General features: G+C 49.9%; 1 protein-coding gene across 1 annotated transcript in view; it reads right to left on the minus strand.

Annotated features, from left to right (window-relative positions):
- Positions 1–6055, minus strand: part of EFL1 (elongation factor like GTPase 1) — a 121336-nt gene that overhangs the window by 39321 nt on the left and 75960 nt on the right.

The raw sequence follows: 6055 nt of genomic DNA on the forward strand, positions 1-6055 counted from the left end.
TTACAACCTAATATACTGGGGTTTATTTAAGAGTAGAGCTCAAAACAGTTGCTGAAGGAACGTTCCATATAATTCCTGTGCTTCTTAGATCGAGGTCATCAAAGATCTACTGACTGCTTAGGTTTAGAGGTCGGTGCTGAGCACCATGGAGGAGAAGGAAACGAAGCCCGAGACCCCACATTCAAGTTTCTCGCACTTTGTTACCGTGAGCGCCCTGGGAGCATTTGGAAAAGTCGGCCGCATGACTGCTGGTAGTTTATTCCAAAGCCTGAGCCTTGGAGCTTGAGCTGTTTGAGACTACTGGTCCGTAGTAGCATCCTGATGCGGCACAGTTACCAGCGCAGAGATACAACTCGCTTCATACCAGAGCCTACGAACGAAATGTAATTCGGAAGAGGAGAAAGAAACAGTATCAGAATGTTAACTAGATTTGAAGCAAACGCAGGTCATTTCAATCCAAGCCAGTACCCTGGCCAGCTCCTACGGCTCTCAAAGGAGTTGTTACTAGGGACTGATCACGGATGAATGAGGTAAGAATATATCACTTTAAATATCAGCGAGGCTTACGTTATAGTAGTTACGGGTTTTAGTTTTATAATAAATGAAAGCAATAGGTTAGTACTGTATCGACCCCTTAAAAAGGACCAAGGTATCTGGAACAGAGGCTGGAGTAGTGGAGACTCAGCTTTAGAAGAAGTGAAAGTAAGGATGGGGCCCAAGACGGTCCGTTGATTCTCATTTGCGGCCCCCTTGTGCAACGACAGCTCAGTAAGACGTCTACGGGGACAGCTGTCATCGCTCTAAGTAAGAGTGCCCTAAACTCCAGGCAGCAGGCTAACACACTGTCCCTGCGGATAAGATGCCACACGGCTGCTACAAACCGAACTTCCGAAGACCTACTTACTTAGACACAGATAAGGCAGAATATAAAATTCTACGAAGAAAAGATGATATGCAAATCAAGATATTAAATCAAGAGAAAGATAAGCAAAAAGGAAAACTGTAATGGTATTAGGCTTGAAATTACGTGCGGTCATTTTTAAATAAAAAACATAATTTTTACCCTGAAAAGTTGTTAGACACAAGCTACAAGAACTTCGGAGGATTTTTCGTTTTTGTTTTTGTTTTTAAAGAGCTGCCGTTAACGGGATCAAATGAACGTAAGCCATATAATCGGACTTACAGCACAGGGGGCAGCACATGCACGGAGGGTCCAGCAGAGTGGAGTTGCCACCGTTTCCACGGAAAATCTGAGTCCCACCCACACCATCTCACAAAGGCCAATTTCAAGAGGATCACAAATCTAAATATCATAAATAAAACTAAAAAGCTTACAGAAGAATGCCACAGTCTTCATGACTTTGGAGTAAGCAGATTTCTTACACGGGACAGACAAAGCACTGGTCATGAAAAATTAATAAATATTATACTATATTAAAATTAAGAGCTGCGGTTCATCAAAAGACACCGTTAGAGAGCAGAAGGTAACTCTGAGTCAGAGAAAATATCTCCAATGAATACATCCAACCAGGGACTTGAATGCAGAATATATAAAGTATGCCTACAAATCAATGTAAAAGAAGTCAGAGAATCTTAGAAAGAGTGGGTAAACACTTAACAGGCATTTCATAGATGGGCAAAAATCAACGGTCAATAAATAAATGAGAAGGAGCTGAATTTCGCGGGTCATCAGGGAAACCAATACAAGATACTACTCCATACACAGCAGAAAGGCTCAAATAGAAGAAAAACAAAAATAAACGCTGGCAAAGATACGGAGCAGCCGGAATTTTTAGCAAACTCCTGGGGAGGCACGAATCGGTCCGCTCACTAAGGCTGTACAAACGCCTACCCTGCAACACAGCAGCTCCTCTTCCAGCACACATTTCCTGCGTTCAAATACGCAGGACAAGACGTGCACGGGAATCCTCGAGGCAACAACATTCATAATAGCCAAGCACTGGCAACAAACTCCGCGTCCCCCACCGGAAGAGCGGAGAAGCGGTGGTGGACGCACAGGACGGCGAAGAGAGTGAACAGGTCACGACCACGCAGTGACGCAGGGGAGTCTCACAGCCGGGACGCTGAACAAGAGAAGCCTGACCCACGAGCACACTGTCCATGACATCAGAAGCCAGGGTGGGGGCCACCCTTGGGGGAGGGGGGGGAGCAGAGGGGGGGCAAGAAAGGGAGGGATGCCAGTTATGCTGTGTTTCCAAATCCAGAGGCTAGGGACACTGGCACGTGTTCAGTGTGGGAAAATCTGCCAACCTGTGGTTTAAGGCTGGCATACGCCTGCTACGCACCAAACGAGATGTACTTAAAAACGTTACCCGACACAAATTACACGGCCACGTGGCCACCTCAAGTGCTCCCGAGTCTTTCAGAGGCGCTGTTGCCCGCAGGTAATAAAGGTAAACCGTTTCCGAGCCTTCAAGGCGGAATCGGCAGCAAAGGAAAGAACACGTGGCTGGTCTCCTTGTGTCTTCCCACCACGTGGTCCGGTGACTGATGAGATGTGTCTTCCACGGCAGCGATCTTACGTGGACTCTTCTGAACACTGTCTGTCCGTGACAAATCGTTCCCTGACCCCAAACAGTGCAGCCCGTCCCCTCCTGGCTGCGGGCATCTGTCTGTCCTCAGGTTCCTGCCACTCTGCGGTTTGTTCAGAGGTGGGTCCTTTTAAATCCCCACTGGAAGATGCCCAAGATGGTTTCGAAAACTATTCTTTGGTTTTTGGTCTGCTTCATTTTTCAGGGAAACAAAACAATTCTAGCAAACATCACGTAATTCTCCACCGCTGCCTTTATCTACAGAAAACATCCAACACATCACGCAAAGAATTTCTGAGCGCCTGCTTCTGCCCTTACCAACTAGCAGTGCTGAAATCTAACCACCATTAGAGTAAGATGATCCCACTTACGTCATGCGGAGTGCACGCCAGTTCTAAGGAAAAGAGAGTGCTGTGAAAAGTAGGTCGGCAAAATAACGTGACAGTCGTTTCGAGTCGATTATTTCCATAATACGGTCCACAGTGGCCTTGGGTATGGGAGCCTCTTCACAAAGACCCCAGAAATACGCTGGGAGGGGAGACTGTCACTTCTAAGTGGCCCCAAACAGGAGACCCCTAAAAACGGATGTCAGGAAAACCGTGACTCTACCGGAGCGCTGGGTGCGTCTCCTCCGACGGCCACAAGTACCCTTCCACTCGTACCACCGGGCCCTGTCCCTAGTGACACCTGTCGCAAGCCAAAGAACTGCACAGAGCAGAAGTGCTGATGCAGCGTCTACGAAGCAGGCGTCCGAGGACGGACCCGTGCAAACCATTCTCTCAGCGCTTCCCAGCCAGGCCTACCAGGGAGGCCAGATTCGCCATAACCAGTTCCCGCCGGCTGCCTGTCCACCAGGCGCGACAGGGCCTCCTTTGGGACCTGTCCGCCTGCCTCTCCGGGGCTGTTCCTCAAGGGCCCGAGAGCTCACACTTGCCACAGACACTCAGGCACTGGCGCCGTGAAAGTGCCGACACTGTGCGGGGCTCTCTGGGCGCTCCGCTCTGTTAGGTGCTTTGAGATGCCACCCGCGACCCAACGTCTCACAGAGGTCAACCCTTGCAGGTTGTACCCTTGCGTTCCAAAGGTTGTGGTCACGGGAGCAACGGGCCCGGGCCAAAAGGCCAATCAAGGGCCGGCATCACACCGTTCCTCCCTCCAGAGACGAAGGCTTCGTTCCTAGATTCTCTGCTGTGTGTACTTTCCTATTCCTTAGGAGGGTTTCCTTCCAGGAAGCACCTCAGTCATCCTCAAGGGCCCGTTCTACCAGCCACTTGGAAATGACCCACATCCGAACACGTCCGAACCCCAGAAGACAACGCGGTCCGTGCTGAGGCTGACCCTGGCAGTTCACTACTCGAGTTACCATCCTACACGAAGAAAAGGGCGCACGATATTCAGCTCAGGTGGCAGAAAGGAGGGCAGCAGGGGATCCGGGAGCAGCCAGGTTTCCGGACCCAATACCACCAGTTCGGACCGGTAAAGGCATCTCGTCGGCAAAACCGTCACCGCTTTAGATACCAGGGCCTTCCTTAAAGTTCTGCAAACTTTCATAGCTTGCTTATAAAGCAGCAATGCCCTTGACTTAACATAAACTGTCAACTCCAGCAAGTTCTCAGAGCCCATCCGTTTTACAGACGAGGAATCTGAGGGGTACAGCGGAGAAAGGCCGATCCCAAGGTACAGTCCTGGTGACAGCCCAAGGTTCCCGACCCAGGCCATGGCTTTTCCCTCTGTGCCCTCGTTCTGCAGTGTATTCGGATAGATGAGCTCTGTTTTTCCAAGGACGATAAATAGTCATAACATCTCTGCTCCTTTCCAGAATCACTGAAAACCTTGCTCCTGTAGTTTCCTTCACCGAAGGAAGAGTAAAAATGACCACTGTGGTAGAGCGGGAGAAGAAAGGAGGGAGATGGTGGAGAGGACGAGGCAGGGGGCCACCCACTCTCCCGCACGACCGGGAGCACACAGGGTCGGGAACGCGGTACGCAGGGCGGAGGGGGTGAAGCGGTCACGCCCAGAGACGCCGGTGTCTACACCCAGGACCGTCCTTAGGGAGCAGAGGGCTGGACAAAGGCCCTATCTGCAAACAGCTTCATACACACGAAGCTGCTTTAACACGAACATCAGCTGAAACCTTGGAGGGGAGAAGGGCCTTGACAACTGAAGCCTGATCAGGGATAGAAACCGGGAGAGAACACCAGCCCCGTCTCCCCCCACAGCTCGCACCCTCCACAGGCAACACCACCAGCTCAGGCGCATCGAACACCACTTGGTTGTGCTGGGACTGCTATTCCCGGCTCCCATCCCCCCCCCCCCCCCAACTATAGCCTCACTGCCTCTCCACCCAAACACACACCAGAAGGGCCATGCCTGGCACCCAGCAGGCCCTCAGCAGATATCTGCTAAATAAACGAATGAGCATTTGTGTTAAATGTTGATTAAAATGAAGAGGTAACTGATTAAACTGGCAAAACAAACAAACAAACAACAACAACAACAACAAACCTAGCCACCACAACATAAATGCAGTGATGGTCACTACAGCATTCTCTGAAACAGGAAAAGCCATGATCCATTACCCATCAGAAAGGGAATGGTTTAAAAAACTTGAGGTCCATTCATAAAGTTTATTGAGCCGTGAAAAGAACATAGTAAATCGGAAGGTGAGAACAGATTCTAGGATACAGCACTAATAAAACATCCCAGCATATATGCTGATAAAACAACGGACTAGAGTAAAACAGCATGAATCACGAGACTCGGGGAGATTCACCTGCAACATGCGGGTGTATGCACGAAGGAGATACACACGGTACGCGGGCACACCGGACTGTCGAGGACATCAACGAGGGGTGCCTGGGGGGCTCTGTTGGTTGAGCGTCCGACTCTTCATTTTGGCTCAGGTCATGATCCCAGGATCATGAGATCGAGCCCCATGTCGGGCTCTGCACGGCATGTGTAGCCTGCTTAAGATTCTCCCTCCCTCTCTCTCTCTCTCTCTCTCTCTCCCCTTCCCACCCCCACTCTCTCTCTCAAAAGAGTAAACATAAAAACAACAAGATTCCTACAGTCGGCCCTTCCCAAAGAATATGGAATGCACAAAATGATATCCCAAGTTCAGGCAGCTCTCGACACCCAGGGTCTCACGATTCCACCGGCAGGTTTCCGTTCCATTCACAAACAGCTCGCTCTACAGAGACTCAGTACAGGACTCGGTTCCGGATTTAACGGACTGTGATAAAGTGACCAGGTGACTAGTAAGACCCGACTTAATTTGTACTTCTGCATTTTGCACACAAGTCCAGGAAAACAATTTTTATTATTTAAAAAAAATTTTTTAATGTTTATTTATTTTTGAGAGAGAGAGAGAGGCATCATGAATAGGGGAGGGGCAGAGAGAGGGGGAGACACAGAATCCGAAGCAGGTTCCAGGCTCTGAGCTGTCAGCACAGGGCCTGATGTGGGGCTCGAACCCACGGACCGTGAGATCATGACCTGAGCCG

The sequence above is a fragment of the Panthera leo genome, chromosome B3, assembly GCF_018350215.1.
Source record: "Panthera leo isolate Ple1 chromosome B3, P.leo_Ple1_pat1.1, whole genome shotgun sequence".
NCBI classification, from domain to species: domain Eukaryota; kingdom Metazoa; phylum Chordata; class Mammalia; order Carnivora; family Felidae; genus Panthera; species Panthera leo.